At 40.0% G+C, this 22271-nt stretch overlaps 1 pseudogene; it reads left to right on the forward strand.

Moving 5' to 3' along the window:
* The first annotated feature begins 5580 nt into the window (after positions 1-5580).
* LOC118009870 lies at positions 5581-6625 on the forward strand (annotated as a pseudogene).
* Positions 6626-22271: the final 15646 nt, after the last annotated feature.

The following is a 22271-nucleotide window of genomic DNA, read 5'->3' on the forward strand; positions in this document are numbered from 1 at the left end:
TAAGCAAAATACAAAATCAACCTAATTCGCTTTGGTTTTTAGTTCAAAGGGATGAATAAGCTGAGTTAAATGAAGACTGAGAATGAACCTATAGATTAAGTTATCTAATTAGAAAAGATACTTGATCTAAGTGTGAAGCATTTGTTTTTATATATTCTTTTATCATTTTATGAATGATATAATTTTATAAAATTTTATTTTTATTATTTTTTTAGATTATTTATTTATTTGAGAGAGAGAGAGAACAAGCACAATGATGGAGTGGGAGAGGGAGAAGCAGGCTCCCCACTGAGCAGGGAGCCGGATGTGGGCTCAATCCCAGGACCCTGAGATCAGGACCTGAGACAAAGGCAGACGCTTAACCAACTGAGCCATGCAAGCGCCCCTGGAGGAGGAATCTTTTGATGATTTCCTGAAGAGATGCAATCTTATAAGCAGTCCAATCAGCAGTAATTATTTGAATCTCCTGAGAAATTTCCAGGATTGCAGTGATGAAGGGTCCGTGCACAAAATCCTCTCCACATCCATGCTGTACGGACCCTCCACATTGCTATGCTATTCTAATCCACTAGCCATTGATCAACTTGCAGGGAGACTCAGATTCCTCACCTTTGTTGTGCTCTGCCTCTCTGGAGACCTGTGTTAATGGACATGGGGCAGCTTGATCCGTAGATGGTCCTTGAGAACTTGGCCTTTGGGAACAAAAGTGCTACAGGAACGAAACCACTCTGTGGTTGTTAATAAAATTATTAGAATTATTATTAACACGACTTTCAAAAAATAAATAAAAAGAAAATAGAATTACTTTCATGTAAGAATCAGTCTACCTTCCCTGGCTGAGTAGGTTACAGAGTGTCTTGGGAGGATACCGAAGTGCTAATTTAGTGTGACTTACTTCCCCCATAATGTTCCAAACAACTCCTTAATGTTCCCAGTGCCGCACTTTATTTTTAGCTTTGGCCTTCTGCAGCACTTGACCTTTTGCCCGGATAAAGCAATGTACTGTGGAGCTCAAACCCACAGCCTCCCTTGTCTTGTGCAACACAGGGAATGTTAGATTATACCTTCTCTGGAAGATCTGGAATCCAGAATGGTCTTTTTAAGACAAAGTAAAACTGTGTATATGCCCACGCACACACACGCGTGCACGCACACACAAACACACACACACACACATACACACACCCTTTTTGTAACATTGCCTTGCATGCCTGGATTATAGTCATTTCTTTTACATCTTTTCTGCCATCTGCTGCAAGAGATTAGTATCATCTTAACATTAATGAAGATTTTTTTTTAAAGATCTATTTATTTGTTTGAGAGAGAGAGAGCAAATGTGCGTGCATGTGCACACACATGCACACAAGTAAGGGGTGGGGCAGAGGGAGAGAGAGAAGCAGGCTCCCCGATGAGCAGGGAGCCCGATGCGGGGCTCGATCCCAGGACCCTGAGATCATGACCTGAGCCAAAATCGAGAGTCAGATGCTCAACTGACTGAACCACCCAGGCACCCCTTGATGAAAATATTTTAAAAATGTAGATAAGGATCTTGTACCAAAATAATCATCCCACTTGTTTTAGAATAACAAAAGCTTGGAAACAGCATTCAAATAATGAAGAGTAGTTAGACCAATCATGGAATTTCCATGCCGCCATCAGAAAAGATTACCACAGATTTTTTTATTGAAATGGGCAAATGCTAATTATGGGCTATTAAGTGAGAAAACTTGAGTCCCAAACTACAAATGCAGCATGACCTTTGTCACCATGCTTGCTCAACAGCCCCCTAATGGGCTCCGTCCACCAGGCATAACCTCTACAACCCATTCTCTGCATCAGAGCCAGAGAGGTCTTTCAAAATTCAAATCTAATCTTGTCCGTTCCACACTTGACACTCTCCAACGAGTGGAACCTTTAGGAAATGTCCGGGCTCATGAACATGGGGTCCAGAGCCCTTGGTAACCCCGCCCCTGGTGCCTTCCGCACCTCCTCTCTGGGACCTCTTTTCCCACCGTCTGCAGCACTGTTCTTGACATTGATGAGACTTCGACATCTGTGCCTGCTGACTAGAAGGTTGTTGCCTTCTTTTTTTCCTTGATATCTTCTCATCCTTTACATCTCAGCTGGGAAGCTTTTCCTCATCCCAACCCTGGCTTGCTTGCTCCTTCTCTACGCTTCCATTACTCTCTGTGTGTCCCCTTCTCGTAGAACTTACTTCCCTTTGATGTAATTGCTACTTCCCTTACCTGGGAGAGCTGGGTCTCTGTCATGTCCATTATTTTGTTCCCGGCAGACAGCACCACAGGGTAGGCACTCACTAACTGTTGAAAAATAAATAGTAAACATACCTGGTAGACAAGCTAGTTGAGAGAAATTTTCGTTGAAATTGGGATGGCTTTAAATTTCCTCTTTCTTGTCAAACTAAGACAAAATTATATTTTATTGTGGTTAAAAAAAAATCCATAACATTAAATTTGCCATCTTAACCAGTTTTAAGTGTACAATTCAGTCATATTAAGTATATGTGCATTGCTGTGCAACTGATCTCTAGAACATTCTCATCTTGCAAAACTGGAACTCCATATCCACTAAGCACTAATTCTCCTCCCTTTTTCCACCACCCTTGGTAATCACTTTTCTACTTATTGTTTCTGTGATTTTAGATGCTTCATATGAGAGGAATCATACAGTTATTTGTCCTTTGGTGACAGGCTTGTGCTTGGTACAATGTCCTCGAGGTTCACCCATGTTAAGCCAAATTTGTGGTATGAACTCTGTGACCTCTATAACTAGAAAAGTAGTATCATTTAGAATCATAGGAGCTTGAGGTGACTCTAGAATTTATGCGGACCAATTTCCCCCACCTCAAACTTCACTTAGTTCTAGATGAGAAAGCCAAAAATAGAAAATTAACTTGTCCAAGGTTAAAGGTTTAATAATGGTGAAATTGAGCTCCACAAAGATAAAAATAAGTAATAAAGGTGTTTAGTTCTTTACACAGTCTACAGCACGTTCTATGCTTTTATTTTCTGCTCAACGTTAGCTGTTTAAATATAACTTTATTTTCTATTATTCTATTTCCTATCTGAAATGAAAATCACCTGCATAGGTTATTTCTTTGTTCAGAAGGTACACTGAAGTTCGCTGTTAGGAATTGTACTTCTGCAATTTTTTTTCTGTAAAATGCATTCCCCAGTTGGTCCAGATTTTGCATTCTGGGCATGGGGATCCCGTAGGCATGAAGAATAAAAGGATTCTTCAGGTTTCTGAAAGATTTTGATTTTTGAGCCGTGCAAATGTAACAGGGCTGGAGTCACGGGACAGGAACCAGAAATATTTTTAGTCCAGCTGCTTGCTACTGTGTAACATTCTCTCTTCCTACTCAAAGGAGATCTCATAAACTACAATTTCTCAAATAATTGCTAAAGAAGATCTTGTTCTCAGTGGTCAAACTAGTTCATTAGTTCACATGTATTTTTGAGTCTGCTCTGTGCCTTCTTATGTAGAGACACATTTAAGACATGTATTTCCTGATGGAAAAAAAAGAAAGAATCAGTGACTTTCCAAGTTAAGGGGAAGGGTTCTTAGCAATCCTGTGGTCAAATCCCTTCATTTTATATGTGAGAGACTGAAGCTCAGAGAGCGACCCAGAGTCAAACAGCTAGTGAGTAGCATACTAGCTTTTGGGATGCCCGCTTCTGACCTCCAGGCCAAGGAGGACATCACAACCTCCTGGACACAGAGACTCTCACTCAGCTTGCTCTTTATTAACATTTTCTTCTCTTTTCCTAATTTACTTGTCAACGTGATTTTCAGCCTTGTCTTAATATCTGCACTGGTTTTTGAATCATGAGGAGAACACGCGGGAGATTTCTAGCCCACAGTGATTTAGAATAGCTTGACAGTATGTTCCAACACTGAAGGGGTTATTTTTCTTCCCTCCAATAGATAGAACCAAGAAAGGAAATTCCAAACCCCAGCTGAGACTGGGCCCTGTGATATATAATGTATGTGTGTCGCTTTAGGGGAAAGAATGACTAAAACCTCCTTTGGGAGGGATCTTTTGCTCGGTGCTTTCCGTTTTGTTTATGACTGGAAGATAGAAGTTCATTTATGTCTAAGTGTGAGTTTGCAGTCCATTTGGCAGTCTTTCTAACATAAACACCACGTTTTATGTTAGGATTTGAGGGGAAAGAGACTCCCAAATGCTTCACTGTGATTCGCCCTTAGAGTACTCTAAAACACTGTGAAAATAACTTTAGGAATTTTTATTAAATGATAGAATGCTTAGCACTTTGTAGTACTTTATGACTTCATAAGTTTATACTCCTGATGTGAAACTTAGTGAATATATGTGTAAGTAAATAATTGTATTTCTCTGAAATGTAGGAAAAAATTATGTCATTATGATACCTTGTTCTGTAGTGTTCTGGGAGACCAAATAATACTATTCTTTGAACAAAAAAATTACCCCAAGCTATAGCTATAATGCAGAATAGGCATAGTAATGTAGAATATGTTTATGTAAATTAATTTAAGGAAATGCATACTATAACATTTGCTAGATGTTGTCTTGTGACTAGAACTATAGATTTAGGTACTTAAAGTAATGCCAGCCATAGACAGGGCTTGGTGCTGCTTCGTCCCTGTCACCTTCCACAATCCCACAACAGACTTAGGTTCAGGATCACCTAAAATGTTCTTCTCCACTGGGCAGAAATTTTCTCTGTGTTGCTTCCTGAAACATAGATGATCAGAAGTCCTGTGTTTCTCAGTCTTGCTGTCATCAGATTGATTTCATACCACATCAAGTACACATCAGGTGCCTGTTTGCTGGACTGTCCTCTCTCCAGAGATATAAGCTGACATGGACTTTTCACTTACAACACGGAGAGTGGGAAACCCACTCAGGCACCCTCGGTGAAAAATCAACCAACCAAGTTCCAGTGGATGAGCAAGAGGTCTGGAGGTGAATGACGGAGGCTCTTTTTGTAAGGGCCCCCGGAAGACGAATAAGTTGTCCAATATTTCTGATTGATGACCTCAAAGGAGTGAGGGCCTTGGCCGGCATTGACTTTCAGCCTCTCAATTTTAAGTCAGAAGTCAATTTCAACATAATTTACTTCTGTGATTGCACCATGTTGTGTTTGCTTATGTGCCAGAGTTCTGGGTAAACATCGCAAAAACCTCTCCTGCAAACCTGTATTCTTTTCTGGCATCTTTCTACCTTCTGCTTTCCTGGCAAACCCTTTCTGAAGTGTACTTTGCTTTTCCCACTCTCTCGTGCACACCACAGTCCCCGGCTTTGGCTCTCCTTCCCTTTGAAGTTACTCTTGCTGAGGCCTCTTGGGACCTCCATGTTGCCAAAAAAAAATGCATGTTCTCCAGTCCTTGGTTTATATGACTTCTCTGGAACATTTAGACCTACTGAACACCCACTGCTTCCTAAATCTGTATTTATGCTTGGCTTTATTATATGACGTCACATTCTTTTGGTTTTCCACTCTTCTCTCTGGCTGTTCCTTTATGGGTTCCTTGGTGGGTTCCAGCTTCTCACTCCTTAGGTGCAACGCTGCCCAGATGCTATTCTCATTTATATGTTCTTAGAGTCACTTTCATACACATGCATAGCTTACACATCACTTCCGTGGTGATGACTCTCATACCTACATGTCCAGCTCATACCTCTTTTGCTCGAGCATCAGATGCATCCGTGTATAAGCTCCACCTCAGACTTACCATGTTCAACACCTGCCCCACCTCCCAGGTCTCCTGTCTCTCAGCCTCTGTCCAGATCAGATAACTAAAAAGCGTCTGAGGACTGTAGGTCTCACTTTCTGGACAATACAGAGGTGCCTGAAGGCTGGTTAGGGTGGTGGGGCCCGAGGCAGCTTCTGGAATTTCTAATCAACCCTGGTCAGTACAAGATGGACCCCGTAGTCTTGAGTTATATGGACAATCTACTGCGGCAATCAGATGTCTCACTGTTGGATCCTCCAAGATGGCTCAATGACCATATCATTGGATTTGCCTTTGAGTACTTTGCCAACAGTCAGTTTCATGACTGTTCTGACCATGTCTGCTTCATCAGCCCCGAAGTTAGTCAGTTCATCAAGTGCACTAGCAACCGAGCAGAGATTGCCATGTTCCTTGAACCCCTGGACCTCCCCAACAAGAGAGTTGTATTTTTAGCCATGAGTGATAATTCCAACTAGGCAGCTGGGGGAACCCATTGGAGTTTGTTGATTTCACTATGATTCCCATAGCAGAAGCAACTCAGTCCATGCAAAGCAGGTAGTGGAGAAAGTGGAAGCTTTCTTAGGCAGAAAAGGAGACAAACTGGCCTTTGTGGAAGAGAAAGCCCCTGCTCAACAAAACAGCTATGACTGTGGGATGTATGTGATTTGTAACACTGAGGCCTTGTGTCAGAACTTCTTTAGGCAACAGCCAGAATCACTATTGCAGCTACTCACTCCTACAGACATCACAAAGAAAAGAGGAGAATGGAAAGCTCTCATTGCCAGACTTGCCAAAAATTAGCTATCAAAGTGTATCTGTGACTTTTGAAGTCTCTTCTTTCTGCCCATCCCCGTTTATTGGGTGGCTGCAGTCTCAGTGCCTGAAGGAAGATGCCTAGTAGAGGGAAGCTTAATGTTCTCATTTTTCCCTGGAAGAATGTCGTCCTCTGCATCATCCAAATGGAATATTTCACTCTAACCCTAACTTGAGAGCAGTGTGCTCTGTGAAAATTTCTTCAAGTTATGTATCAAAACCTTAAAACCATGCTATCTTAACATTTATTAATTCCCTTTTTGTCTCCCTTATCCACATTGGCTTATTCCAGAGGAAAAGCAGTGATCTTTAAAGAAATCAAGTATATGTGAAATCTAGAGGAATGCACGAAGAACGTTATAGAAGAATCAAAAACGTATTGCACAGAGATCAACTGGCTAGAAGCAGGTCAAGATCTAACCTAATTCAAGATCTAAATATTAGGAGAATCAAATACTCGTTTCTGTGCCATCTCTTCCATTCACCACGCAGAGGCTTTCCTGACTATTTTTGTAACCTTTGCAGATATTTGATAAAGATGATGTTAGCCCATCTTCCCCCATCTGATTCCTGGACTACTTTAAGAAAGGGGGAATCTTGAGTAACTTCATTAAAATATATGGCTGTTAGACCTTTTAGTTCACTCAGGGAATGGGTCGACTTGCCACTCTGCATTGCTAGCAGCTTTTCTTCACTTTGTCTGTCAGCCATGCATGCACGCCTTCCTTATATCCAAAGTTCTGTGGTTTTAAAACTCGTAGCTGATAACTTCCCAAAGTTACCTGTTATTTCTAATATTGCTGCTTTCTGATAGTCCTAGTTTTTCCTTTCCTCTCTATCTGTAATCTGGCAGAATTGTTTTCAGTTATGTCATGGTGATATCAGGGCTATTATTGTATCTAAAACTTGCAGACTGAAAGTTGGTTTGTTTTTGCGATTATAAGGCAGAAAGAGTGACCTTTCTGAACCCTTCCACTTAATTCAAAATGCAGACAATGTTATTTTTTAAATATGGAACCAAGAATAAAAAGAAATGCTATCCATCCTAAAAAAAAAAAAAAAAAGCATCCAAGACTCACATTCTTTCTCATCTCACACTTAAGGAGTGTAGAGGAGGCTACTTCCTGACCGTCTCTCCCATCTTCTCCATCCTCTCTGCCTGGGATGGGGGGCTGTTTCCCTTCGCCCAGACTGCGGCGGGTCCTCCGAGTTGGTCTACCTCCTCCAGGCTGCCCACCTCTTCCCGACCTGCACATGCTGCTGCAGGGATGACCCTTCTTCTTCTTCTTCTTCTTCTTCTTCTTCTTCTCCTCCTCCTCCTCCTCCTCCTCCTCCTCCTCCTTCTCCTTCTCCTTCTTCTTCATAAAGATTTTTATTTATTTATTCATGAGAGACAGAGAGAGAGAGGCAGAGGGAGAAGCAGGCTCCCAAGGAGCCGAGAGCCCGATGCGGGACTCGATCCCAGGACCCTGGGATCATGACCTGAGCCGAAGGCAGACACTTAACCATCTGAGCCACCCAGGCGCCCCTTCTTCTTCTTCTTCTTCTTCTTCTCCTTCTTCTTCTCCTTCTCCTTCTCCTTCTCCTTCTCCTTCTCCTTCTCCTTCTCCTTCTTCTTCTTCTTCTTCTTCTTCTTCTTCTTCTTCTTCTTCTTCTTCTTCTTCTTCCTCTTCTTTTTAAGATTTTATTTATGTATTTGACAGAGAGAGACAGTGAGAGAGGGAACACAAGCAGGGGGAGTGGGAGAGGGAGAAGCAGGCTTCCCGCCAAACAGGGAGCCCGATGTGGGACTTGATCCAGGACGCTGGGATCATGACCTGAGCCGAAAGCAAACACTTAACGGACTGAGCCACCCAGGCACCCCCAGGGATGACCCTTCTAAACTGCAAATGTCATGATGTCACTCTCCTGGGTACAATCTGTCATTCCCCCCTGACTTCAGAGTAAAGTTAAGTCCTTGTGGTTTTGCATGCCAGGTCTTTTTTCCTTTCTCCACAGAGCCAGTTTGCAACGGCCTCTGGTGAACTTCCTCACCGGGGTTCTTAGTTACTTCTGGGCCTGTCAACACGTGAGCCCCAGCACATGTAGCTTACGAAAGCTAAACCTTGGGGTAAACCTTCCACCTGACCATGATGCACAGTCGATCCTGCCCCTATTAGGGGGACCCCCCATGAGGGTGCACCCTCCCAGAACCCAGACAGAGCAGTTGTGGAGGGGGTCCACTTTTTCCTCTGTCCTCGGTTACCTGCTCTCCCACCGGATGTCACATATCGAAAGACAAACACAACATGGCTGTCATCGACAGAGCTGCCATCTTCTTTACTCAGTGAGGGAACCCAGTGAGCGTGGGTTCTCTGGGCTTGGATGCTGATATACTCAAGGGGCAGACAGGACTTTGAATATTCTTTTCTGTGTAACACTGCTCTTATATATTAGCTATCAGATATTACCTCAGACCTCCTTCAGACATTCTTTCTGTAATGTCGAAGCTACAATGCTCCCAAGGCCCCAGACCCTTGTGCTCCGCCATCTGCAGGAAGACTCATCATCTTCCGTCTCATGACCTCAGGGTCATGGCTGCTCTGGGCATCAAAGTTCAAAGTTCAAAGGCTGCCCCTGAAGGGGAGCTTTCAGGGGTGGAGAGACATCTCCTCATGTCTCTGTCCTTTTTATCAGGGTGAGAAATCTCTTCAGGAGCCATTCCAACAGATTTCTCTGGTTTTCATGTTATCCATACCCATGTCACATGGGTCAGGAAGGAAGACCAGGAAGGAAGGTGTCAGGCGTTTCCCCAGCATCTTTTGTGGGAATATCTGTTTTATGTGGAAGAAGGAGGAATTAAGGGTTATTGACTGAGTAAGCAATAGCATCTACCACATGAAACACACTCCAGTCTTTCTCCTTTGGTGGATAGATGCCTTAAGTGCTCAAGGCTTGTACTCAGAAACATAAAAGAGAAAAGTCCACCCATAATTTAAAAATATTATCCCCTATATATAGCAACACATACACAAATGGTCAGTGCTAATACATTTTATTGCATTTTGCTTTTTTTTTTTCTTAAGATTTATTTATTTGGCGGGGGGAGACAGTGCAAGCTGGGGGAAGGGCTGAGGGAGAGGAGAGAGAATCTCCTGCAGACTCCCTGCTGAGCATGGAGTGACACATGGGGCTCGATCCCAGAACCCCCAGATCACGACCTGAGCCAAAACCAAGAGTCAGCTGCTTAACCAACTGAGCACCCAGGCGCCCCTGCACTTTGTTTTTTTCACTCAACAATGCCAACTGTATCACAGTCTAAATTCCACAGGTACTGCACTCTTATTTCTGGAGTTGCTGAGGCGGCTAGTCACGTGCAGTATGACACTTTTAATTACTGTAATTTTATGTTTCACTATGGGGTAGGGCAGTCATTGTCACTACCCTTCAAAACCTGCTTAATTGTTTTTGCAATTGTATTTGTGTAATGTGAGCTGCATTTCGAGCTGAGCTATGCCTTGAAATAAATCTTGTTTATATTCATATTTACACATTCATCTAGAATTATGGGCTTGGCACGTTGACAGAGCTCCGTTTCTGAGTTATCTCAGGGGGTCACAAATTCAAAAGCCCACATGCACCAGGCAAGTCCTGTAAATGAAGAGGCTATAGTTCAAAGATTAAACAGGCAGGGATATTCTTAATTTCCTCAAAGAAATAATCTTTCTCCCATTTTTTTCCCTTGAACTCTGTGGTCCTTTTAATCACTTTTGATAGAAAAATGGCAGCAGGGAACTATTTCTCTGCTACTACTTGGATGGTAAGTGGCCCCTGAAAACGGGCCTCCGTTTTAGGGAAAGAATAGTGGGGATTGTGGCCGATATGCTTCTTCTCGTGAGAGCAGGGGCCACGCACCCATAGCCAATTGTTGTTACTAAGGATGCACAGATATTGACACATCTGACTTCTACAGAAGAGCCAGGAAGCCAGATTTTATATGAAATTTTCTTATTATTAATGGAAGGTTTTGAGGAGGGTTTGGTTTTGCTTTTTGTTGAGGGGAAGAGCCCTTTAGGATTCTCTCCTCACTTGTCATCATTCTGTTTCAGTCCCTTTATCTGTAAAATTAAGTTCTTGGTCAAAGCCATACCCAATTTGTGACTAACTGAGGATATCAGTCCGATTTTGCTGCCATCCAAAACTTGCCTATTATACTTAAGAAAAGAGTTCATTAGGGACGCCTGGGTGGCTCAGTCCATTAAGCATCTGCCTTTGGCTCAGGTCATGATCCCAGGGTCCTGGGATCGAGTCCTGCCTCAGGCCCCTTGCTCATTGGGGAGTCTGCTTCTCCCTCTGCCTGCTGATCCCCCTGCTGATGTGCTCTCTCTCTCTCTCTGAAAAGAAATAAATAAAATCTTTTAAAAAATTTTTTTAAAGTACCTGCATCTGTTCATTAAAAAAAAGTTAATATGAAACACATCTGCAGGCCAGACGTCACCCATAGGCTACCAGTTTGTGGACTCTGAATTAACCACTAAAAATTATTATATTTAAATTATTTAGTATGTTTTTACTATAAACTATCATTTTCAGTTGACTAAACCAAATGATAAGCAAAATAGATAGCTATAAGGCAAGACAGCTCAGAAGAAGCTCTATCTAAAATTTTGTTGGATAATGTGAACATTAACCAAGAGCAACCAAAATGAAATATAATTGCTTCTTCAGCTAGTTTGGGCATAATCTTATTTATTCATTTTATTAGGTAAATTTGTTTTTTGAGTACCTACTAAATTCAAGGTGTGGCAGCAAGCTTAGTAAGGATAGCAAACCAAAAAAGACACGATACTTTCCTTGGGTAGACTGTCTTATAGCTGATGTTAATATAAAGTGGCTAATAGCAACATTAGCCCTGCTTTGGATGCAGGTTGTTATACCCCCCACCCCCCATATACACGTACATTAATGTCATTTTATTAACATAATATATGTAAATAAATTGGACCTTTTCTTTTAAGGATCATCCATAATGCAAGCCAAAAACAAAACCAACCAATCAAACAAAATAACCCCTCCAACTTCTAGAAGAGAATTCTTGTTTTCATTAAGAAATCCAAACAGTGGGAAAATTAATCAAAGTAAAACAAGGAAACACACAAAGGAGGGAAGGAAGGAAGGAAGGAAAAGAAAGAAAGAGAGAGAGAGAGAAAGAAAGAGAAAGAAGAAAGAAAGAAAGAAAGAAAGAAAGAAAGAAAGAAAGAAAGAAAGAAAGAAAAGAAAGAAAGAAAGAAAGAAAAAGAAAGAAAGAAAAAAAGAAAGAAAGAAAGAAAGAACAAAGAAAGGGAAAGGCAAAGTTTTAAATTAGGGTAACAGAGAAAAAAGCTGACTGACACTGGATTCCTGACACTGTATCCTCTTTTCAACCTGAGACATTATGATAATTTTTGTTACATTTTTTTTTTTATAGATTTGTGACTAGAGAAGAATCAGCTCCACTTTAATTGGAATTGAAGTCAAATTGGCAAATTTGTTTCAATTTGATTTTCTCTTACTCTTGACCACTTTCAAGTAAGATTTTTTTCTTTTTTTTATTTTATTCTTATGTTAATCCCCATACATTACATCATTAGTTTTAGATGAAGTGTTCCATGATTCATTGTTTGTGCATAACACCCAGTGCTCCATGCAGAACGTGCCCTCCTCAATACCCACCACCAGGCTAACCCATCCTCCCACCCCCCTCCCCTCTAGAACCCTCAGTTTGTTTTTCAGAGTCTATCGTCTCTCATGGTTCGTCTACCCCTCCGATTTCCCCCACTTCATTCTTCCCCTCCCGCTACCTTCTTCTTCTTCTTCTTTTTTTTTTTCTTAACATATATTGCATTATTTGTTTCAGAGGTACAGATCTGAGATTCAACAGTCTTGCACAACTCACAGCGCTTACCAGAGCACACACCCTCCCCAGTGTCCATCACCCAGTCACCCCATCCCTCTCACCACCCCCACTCCAACAACACTCAGTTTGTTTCCTGCGATTAAGAATTCCTCATATCAGTGAGATCATATGATACATGTCTTTCTCTGTTTGACTTATTTCACTCAACATAATACCCTCCAGTTCCATCCACGTCGTTGCAAATGGCAAGATCTCATTCCTTTTGATGGCTGCATAATATTCCATTGTATATATATACCACCTCTTCTTTATCCATTCATCTGTCGATGGACATCTTGGCTCTTTCCACAGTTTGGCTATTGTGGACATTGCTGCTATAAACATCGGGGTGCACGTAGCCCTTCGAATCCCTACTTTTGTATCTTTGGGGTAAATACCCAGTAGTGCAATTGCTGGATCATATGGTAGCTCTATTTTCATCTTTGTTTCTCAATTGGTTACTTTCTCCTCTTAAGGGAATTACAAAGCCAGCCATTATTTACGGCACCTATTACACTGAAAATGTTTTTGGACAGGGATATGAGAGAAATACACTTCAATTGGCACCTCTATGAAAGGGACTGAGAGTTCCGAAATCATCAGCAGTATGATTTGTTATCAATAACTCTGAAGATTGTGAAACTGCATCCTGAAAATATATTTTCTCTTCTATCTTTTCCAAGTTATCTAGAGAATGTGGTAGAAGAAGACACATATAATTTCAAATCACACATCCTAGAAACAGGACTGTCTTTAAGTTTTATTACGTTGCTGAATGATTTTCAGAAAGTTAGAAATACAGCTCCTGGCTTTACTATGACAAGGTCCACATTTTCTTATTTTTTTGCTTATTTTTTGACAGAAAGATTGACAAATTAAAAGAAAACATCATTAGTCCACAGGAATTTCAGACAGTCATTGAAAGCAGGTAATAAGGATTTACATACGAGCTTTTTCTTTTTTCTTTTTTTTATTCATGAGAGAGCAAGAAAGGCAGAGGGAGAAACAGGCTCCCAAGGAGCAGGGAGCCCGATGCAGGACTCGATCCCAGGACCCTGAGATCATGACCTGAGCCGAAGGCAGATGCTTAACCATCTGAGCCACCCAGGCACCCTACATATGAGCTTTTTCAATAAAGTACTATGCATGATGGAATCTTTGGTGATTTCACTTTTACACAGTGCATATAGTCCATCAAAAATTTTTTTCTTTTTTTCCACAATAAAATGACAAGTAAAAGTTGCTTTTAAATTCAGAAGAAGAAAAAAACTACATGACTAGCATTTTAAGAGTTTCTGAAATTAGTTGACTTAGGTGAGAAATTTTAGATTTTTTCCTACCCAGTAAAAAACTACCAATGATAATTTCCTGGACTTGCAATGATAATATTCAGAATTAACCATTTTATTTCTTCCTCTGTATCCATAAGCCTTGTAATCAAATAATTCACATCCCTGATTCTATATATCACGAATTAGTTTATCACTACACCTAATTTGAGAAGAGGTTTTTATTTCTGTTTGGGGACCGTGAAAATTTCTAAGCCACCAGGTGGCAGAGTGTCCTTGGCTTAGACCGAATTTTAGATTTTTCCACCGATTGCCAAATGCAGTTTACAGCGAATGTGAGTGGCCTTCAAACCTTTTACTCATGTACCCCTACCTTTTACTCATGTACCCCTAAAATAATTCTGAAACAATACACACGAGCCACATGAGCCACAAGCTTTTAGGTTTTTGTATAAAACTATTCAACAAAAGTTTAAGTAACTGAAGAGATGTAACTTCTGGCATACTCTAAATAGTGAAATTGTAAAATAACATTATTATCTCACTCGTTTAAGTGAATCTAACTGAATGCAAAATACCATAGGGATCTGATAGCAACCATCAGCTATTTTTAAAAATTCCAAAACCAGCTCATCTTCTACACTGGATACTTTAATCACCCCTTTTTCTCTGTGACATCTTATTTTCCGTTTTATTTCCTCTACAGAATTTTACACTAATATAAAATGTTTTATGCTTAAACACCTTGACCATATTCTTCTTCTTCTCCGCAACAAGAGTCTGTGTATAAATGAAATTAGATGTTTTGTATTTCCAGTGACCATAGGTTCTAAGTGTCAAATGTTCATATTTCTGAATTTCTTATATGTATTACTATGTGTTTATACATTTGCCCAATATACATTTATTTTTTCATTAATTTGAAAAATCTCATAAAATAGTAAGAGACAAAAATGACCCTTAATTGTACCACTTGAATAATATGTATAGAGAAAAAATAAATAACAACCCCTGGTTTGCTTATCTCTTCCCACTTCGCCCAGATAACGTCTGCGAGTTGAGGTTCATTCTTTCGTATTTTTTCTAAGTTTATAAAGATCTAGCTATGCCTTTAACTTGGAGCACAAAATATTAAGGCACTTTCAAAATTTTTAAGAGATTCTTTCTTTCCTAGCGTTTAAAGCAGTGCTTCATTGGGGATGTATGTTTATATACATACATAAACTACATAAACATAGGTATGTGCATATGTTAAAAAATTATATTTATTGAGATGTGATATGGCTGAAGTTTAGAGCTAAGTCCCAAGGAGTTTAGGAAACTCCGAAGTTGATGGGAAAACTGTTCTCCATAAGCCCACCCTCGCTTCTGACACCAATTGCAGGTTTGATAATTTGCTAGCAGACTCACAGAACATACTGAATGCTGTTATACTCATAGTTACGGTCTATTATGGGAAAGGATACAGATTACAGTCAGCACAGAGCAGAATCCAGGAAAAGAACTAAATGGGGACCTTCCATTGTCCTCTCCCCACGGAGTCTTGGATGTCTTATTTTCCTCTAATCTGTGTCTAATACATGGAATATTGACAACTAGGGAAGTTCACCTTCACCTGCACCTTCAGGTTCAGAGTTTCATTGAGGTTCCATTTTGTCGGCATGAGTGATTGCCTGTGTGCTAATTTCATTCTCTAGGCTCCAGCCCCTTTGGTTAGGGTGATACTGTGTGACCCAAAGCCCCCACCCTACTTCAAAACGTTGGTCTCTCTGGTGTGATCAGTTGCCACCCTAAATGCTATCTGATGTGGCCAGCTCTAACCCTATGTCACACTGTTAGAGTACGAGCATAATCCAAGGCCCCCAGGTAAACAAAACACTCCTATCATACATGACATTCCAAGGGCTTAGAGGTTACCTCCCAGAAGCTGAAAGAAAAGGCCAGACCCCTTTTTTGGTGAAGTTAAATCCTTTACTACACAGATAACAATATATACAATAAAATGCACCCATTTGAAGTGTATAGCTCAATGAATTTTTTTTTTTAACTTTTTTCTTTTTTTTTTTTAAAGATTTTATTTATTTATTTGACAGAGACAGAGATAGCGAGAGCAGGAACACGAGCAGGGGGAATGGACAAGGGAGAAGCAGGCTTCCCGCGGAGCAGGGAGCCCAATGTGGGACCCGATCCCAAGACCCCGGGATCATGACCTGAGCCGAAGGCAGACGCTTAATGACTGAGCTACCCAGGCGCCCCTATAGCTCAATGAATTTTGACAAATGTGTACATCAGTATAACTACCACCACAGTCGAGATACAGGGCATTTCCGTCTCTCTAGAAAGCTCCCTCATGTTCCCTTGCAGTCAATTCCCTCTATTCCCCCAGCTGATTTCCTGTTTTTAGCATTTCATACATATATATGGAAACATACAGTATGTTTTATTTGCTGTCTGTCTTCTTTCACTCAGCATATTTTTGAGATTTACCCATATTGTGTCAGTAGTTTGTTGGTGCTGGGTAGTATTTCAGTCTATGCATATGTCATAATTTGTCTACCCATTCACCTGCTGACGAACACTTGGGTTGTTTTCAGTTTGGGGCTATGTGGACAAAGCTGCTGGTCTTTGTGTATATAGGCCTCTTTGTAGACATTTTTTTCCTATCTTTTGGGTAAATACCTAGGAGAGGAATTGTTGGGTTGGATGAGACTTTATAAGAAACTGTCAAGCTGTTTTCCAGAATGGTTGTAATATTTTGCATTCCTACCAGCAGTGGATGAGAATCCAATTGCTTCACGGCCTCTCCAACAGTTGTTATTGTCAGTCTTTCTAATTTTAGCCATTTTAATTGTCGTGTAGAGTTGTTACTCACTGTGTTTTTAATTTGCATTTTCCTGATGATTTAGGAAGTTGAATATCTTCTCACAAGTTTATTGGCCGTTCGTATGTCTTCTTTTGTGAATTGATCAAATCTTTTGCCCATTTTTATTTGGATTGTCCTTATTGAGGTATAAGACTTCTTTACGTATTTTTAATATAAGTCCTTTTGTAAACATGTATGTTTGTGGTTTGCTTTTTCATTTCTTAAGATATCTTTCAAAAAGTAGAAGTTTTAATTTTCATGAATCTGAGAACACATTTTAAATTGTGCTGTGAACTCCAACTGTTTATGGCTATTTTGCTGCCATCTCCAAATTCTACAAATGTTATCCAACTGGCAACCAATGAATTTTGGGGCAGTCTCCACTCACAAAGCCTTTTTCTAAAATGAAGTAAGGTGGTATTAATAGTAATATTATGCAGTATCTCATATGTCATCATCGACAAAGTCCTTCTTTGGTGGGAAGGGTGGTTATTTTCTGAGAATTAGGTATTAATTGTACCTTCTATTTTGTTTTTTCTTGACATAGCAGACAGAGAGACTATTCAGGAAACTTAACAGTAATATTACTTGTACTTTCTTCTGGCTGCTATATTCAGACCCTGGGCTAAAAATATTTAATCCTCACGGTGATGCTGTGAAGTAGATATTTTCATTCATTATTCAGATATTCATTATTCAAGTATTTAGATGAAGAAAGTGAGGTTCAGAGAAATTAAATATCTTGACCAAGATCCCATAGCTAGTAAGTGGCTGAGCTGGGCTTCTAAGCTAGGTTTGTCTAACTCCAAAACTCATGCTCTTCAATAATTCTCTGTCCATGTTCTGGACTCATCTGATTTTAGATATATTCAATATAGATTTTGGGGGAAAGAGATTAGGTCTGGGACTTCTTTTGGCACTGGTTGTTCATGCTTTTGGTTCCTAATCCCCTATACAAACTGGGTAACTTTCTAGAGGGTCCAGGGTAACCAAGCTGAAATGGACCAACATAAATACAAGTTGGATAATCTAACCAGTTAGCAGGCCATTTGGCTTACCCCATGCCTCTGCCAGCATTTTATAAGATCCTCCTTTTGTTAAAAAATTTTAGAATGACTTCCTCAAACCTCAGTTATGTGAAGGCTTGATCTATAATTTTACATGTAATCAATACTTTTGTTGGTACTACTTATGTCAGATCTCCTCATTAAAGCCATGTGGTTATTTGAAACTTTATCCCGGTGATTAATACTGTTTACACTCAACTCCCTTCTGAAATCTTTAACACACTTATTTTCCAACTTGGCAGGTGTGAAGTGCCTTTAGTTAACGTAGGCTGTAAGCTTGGGACATTGGCAGTCTCCCATTATTAGTCACACATTCTGAGGTCTTTCCTTCTACTTGATGACCTGAATCTCTGTTCTTTGTACAGCAAAGAGGAAATACTCAGTGAGATCATTACATTATAATCACTTCAATCAGGATTTTGTTGCCGACTGTTGTATAATTCTACTGAATTCTGAGTCTTCAGGCTTTCTTTTATTACAGTTAAGTGTTGTATTTGAAAATCCAAATGATGTTGAATATTCAGGCTGACATGAGTTATGAGATTGTATATAATCTACTAGAAGTTATGCACTTATTAATAAAAAGAGAAATTTGCATTTCTTTCCCTTCTTCAAGAACCAAGGGCCAAAACAATAATTTAGTTTTGGAATTCATTGGTACGGTATTAAAATGCATTTGGGAAGGAAGAACTAAATTGGAGAGGAAGGGATAGTAAGATGTGCTTAGAGATGGGCCATTTTCAACAAAGAGAAAAAGAACTTTTATACATAGGTGAAGGCTGTTTTTATAATTGAAAAAAAATATTTTCACGGCCATTTAAAATAGAATTTCTTAGGCTTTTCTTTTGCCATAAACTATGACGGGAAATGAGATTTGCAATTTTCTGAAATTTTGTCTGATTTAAGCTCCTAAAATATTTCTTAGTTTTAAACTGAAAAATCTCTAAAACACCTTTCTCCTGAGGAGTTCAGTGTCATGCTTAGATTTGTTTTAATCAACCCATAATCTGCTATCTAATTATTAGAAGATAATTGGCATTTGGCATCAAAGTCCCACTGATATTAAAGCTGGAAGATTCAAATACAGATAGATTAAGACATTGGTCAGAGTCAAACACTGAGTTGGTTTAGGGATTTGATTTGGTTTTCCTGACCAATTTATCTATGGCTTGGAAGAAATCACCCTAACTTTCTAAGCACTTAAAATCAGACAGGAATTTAGTCTCCCTTTAAAGTTTTTCTGCTTATTTGACTGTTGCCACTTAGAATGAAGGCCTTAATAATCATAAAAACATTCCAGAGAATGTTTCAGGTACAAAAGAAATTTGAGTGACATAAAAAAAAATTAGGATTTAAAAAAATGACAATAGTTGTGTCTTTCTTCCTCTCTGAACCCACTCCACCCCCTCAAAAAACAAAACAAAACAAAACAACAACAACAACAAAAAACAACTCTGCTGAAAGAAGGTTTCATTGAAGACAAATATATATTGTATGTGCTCCATAAATAAGAACTAACTCCTGGGAAGGGATAGGTAGGTATGGCAGACAAAACCAGAAAAAGGAAGAAAAGGGAAGTCATTGAAATATACGCACCAAAAAAGGGAGAAGAGACATGTAAAACAGTAAACTCTGTTTCTTTGGAATCTGACATTCTTTTTCTTTTTCTTTTTCTTTTTTTTTTTTTTGTGAAGATTTAGACAGGTCCTCTTTTTTTTTTCAGTGCGGAATCTGACTTTCAAAGCATTTTATAAAATTTCATTTTTATAGTATTCCATGAGTCAAGTGGACAGTTAATATTCTTGGTATTTGGTAATTAAGATCGCAAAGAGGTAAACTATACTTTCTCCACGGCCTCTGAGCCTGCAGCTGAAGCAGTCAGAGAACCTACGTCCTGAGATTCAGCCTCGCACTTTGTCCATGCTCTACTCCCCGCCTGTGGCACTCTGCCTAGGGGATGGAGAGAGCCATCCCACCCTATAGGGGTTAGCTGGGCCAACTGAGAAGGGGCCATGACAAAGAATAGCATAGGCGTCACTCCACGTCAGGCATAGAAAGAGAACAACTAATGGGTAAGAAGAGTCAAGTGATATTGATCGGTGGCTCCCCAGGGTTGAATTCAGAACATGTTCTGCTGTCTCCTGGGTGCCAAGATTTGACAGAAAGGGCAAAGGACAACGTGAACAATGTGGGGTAGGCGGGTGAAATCTCCATTCATTGTTGTTCACGTGGGAATGGAGTGCTCCGAATGAGGGAGATCTTGACAAGACTCCCTGCCAGTAGCAGTCTCTTGTATCTTATCAGAAACCTAACACTCACTGCCTCTTTTTCTTCACCGCGGGGGGGTGGGGGGGGGGCGGGGGGTTGGAAAGAGTGTGAGGAGCTCACACTTGTACCAGAGAGGAGAGATTTTGTGTAAGAAGACCTTTGTCCTTAATGTGAAAAAAATAAGAGAATGAAAAGAGAAGATTCAAAAGGGAAAGACAAGACTTAAAAGTCAGAAAAACATTTCGGAAAACAGGCTAAATGAAAAAAGAGTAAAGTGGCCCTGGGTCACTAGAAAACACCAGATTGGTGGTGGTGGGAGTGGTAGAGAGGCAATGAAAAGTAAAAAAGAAAGAAACAGTTCAAGAAGCAAACCTGTAAGGAGAAATTAGACAAACCAATATATACATTGGTAAGGGGTTGGTGATATAAATGATGGGACATCCACACGGTGGAATACCATATCGCTTTTTAAAAAGAATTAAGTACACAAATATTAGCACAGCATATCTAAGGTCAACTTGTGAAAAAACAAAATGACAGAATAATTGTTCAAATATACTTTTATTGTAAAATAATAATATATGTTAGTATATGTGCATATGAAAAAAATCGAAAGGATGAAGCATCAAGCAGCCAAAGGTAGTTATTTTGGGGGGATGGAGGGGGCAGTTATTGTGGAAGGGGGTTATGTTTTATATTACATATTTTTATGCTATTCAAAACATTTCTGTAAAACTCATATAATGTCCATTGTGTTTTAAGGGGAAAAAGTCAATAACAAGCATAGAAATAAGTTATATTGTCAAGAAGAAACAATACACAAAAAGTTGAAAAAAGAAAAATTTATTTGCATTGAAACCTACTTCATATGGAACTGAGTCTATGTCTGTACCTAAATCTGTACGTCTACCTATACCTCTGACTTTATGAAGCTGTGATCCCAAAGTAAAAGTTTTAATTTCATTTAAAAACGTTAGTTTAAAATGACACAAGTGACAGACTTAACAGGTGATGATTATGGTCATAAATGTGTTCTGTATTATAGTGTATTTGTTCTAAAATAGAATATTAAACATGATCCCTAATAGCATTATGTGCCTATTATTAATTAAAAAATTAATATTTTTTCAACAATTAAATATTTTCTTTTGATTAACTAGAATTATTCCCTTCAGCTCTTCTCTTACATTTTGTAAATCTCATAAGGCAACTCCAATTGCTTTTGATTTACAGATGGTCCTTCCCACAAGAGAATCACAAAGCACCAACAGGAAGGGGAGAAGGAGAAAATTTCAAATATACTAAAGTACGCTTAACGGAATATTTAAAATCAGACTTTTAGAAAATAGCAGGATTTGGAAGCTGATAGTTTGGAAGTAATAGTTTGCACAGATGGACCTAACTGCCCTAAATTTTGAACTGGCTAGATTAGGTTACATATGAAAAACAGAGTAATGATGATAATTTCACCTGGGAGTTGGGATATTCTGCCACTTATCGTTTGGGAAAACCTCCAGTGTGAAATCAGACCAACAATCTCTCTAGTGCGTTGTCAAATCTCAGCCCGTCATACCAAAAAGAGTATGAGAGAGAGAGACGGGAGAAAAAGCGTAAATTCTTTGCTGCGTTCAAAATGACACAGAAGCTATATTGCAATTTGTGCGTTGCGGGCCGGTCGGAGTTCTATTTAATAGGACTTCATCGGTAATCCACACACCTAGGGCTGGGGCTCCGTCCCAAATTAGCGCATGCATCGGATGAATTTGTCTAAGATGAAAAAACCGTTAACACTGGGATTTGAAATAGGACTTTGGAAACTTTTTGAGGGCCTGTATTATTTACACCAGGTGGAAGAAAATCTTCAGAGGCCTTTCTCCCTGCAGTGCTGTAAAAAGTTAGAGCCCAGACAGAGACGACTTAAAGGGCCAGGATGAGGAAGTCAGTACAGGTGGGGATCGTTAACACTGGGGAACGTGGGAAGAGGCCCCAGGAAACAGTCCCCTTCAGACCATCTGGACCAAGCTGAGGTACTTCGGGCAACCCAATGGGGGAAACACATCTTTGACTAGAGAAGAGATGCTGGTTGTAAACAAGCCAAGCTGTCTTGTCTTATAAGAACAGCTCTAAAACGGACACTACCAGGGCAATTTCACTTCTGGGATAACTGAACACATGTATCTGGGGCCATCTCTCTCCTCTGAAGGCCCCAGGGCCCCACGTTCCCTCCTTCCGTGCTGACTTCCCGGCATGCCCCTCCCCATCCCGGCATGCCCCTCCCCATCCCGGCATGCCCCTCCCCATCCCGGCATGCCCCTCCC

This window comes from Mirounga leonina, unplaced genomic scaffold, assembly GCF_011800145.1.
Source record: "Mirounga leonina isolate KUSES-001 unplaced genomic scaffold, KU_Mleo_1.0 Mir_128, whole genome shotgun sequence".
NCBI classification, from domain to species: domain Eukaryota; kingdom Metazoa; phylum Chordata; class Mammalia; order Carnivora; family Phocidae; genus Mirounga; species Mirounga leonina.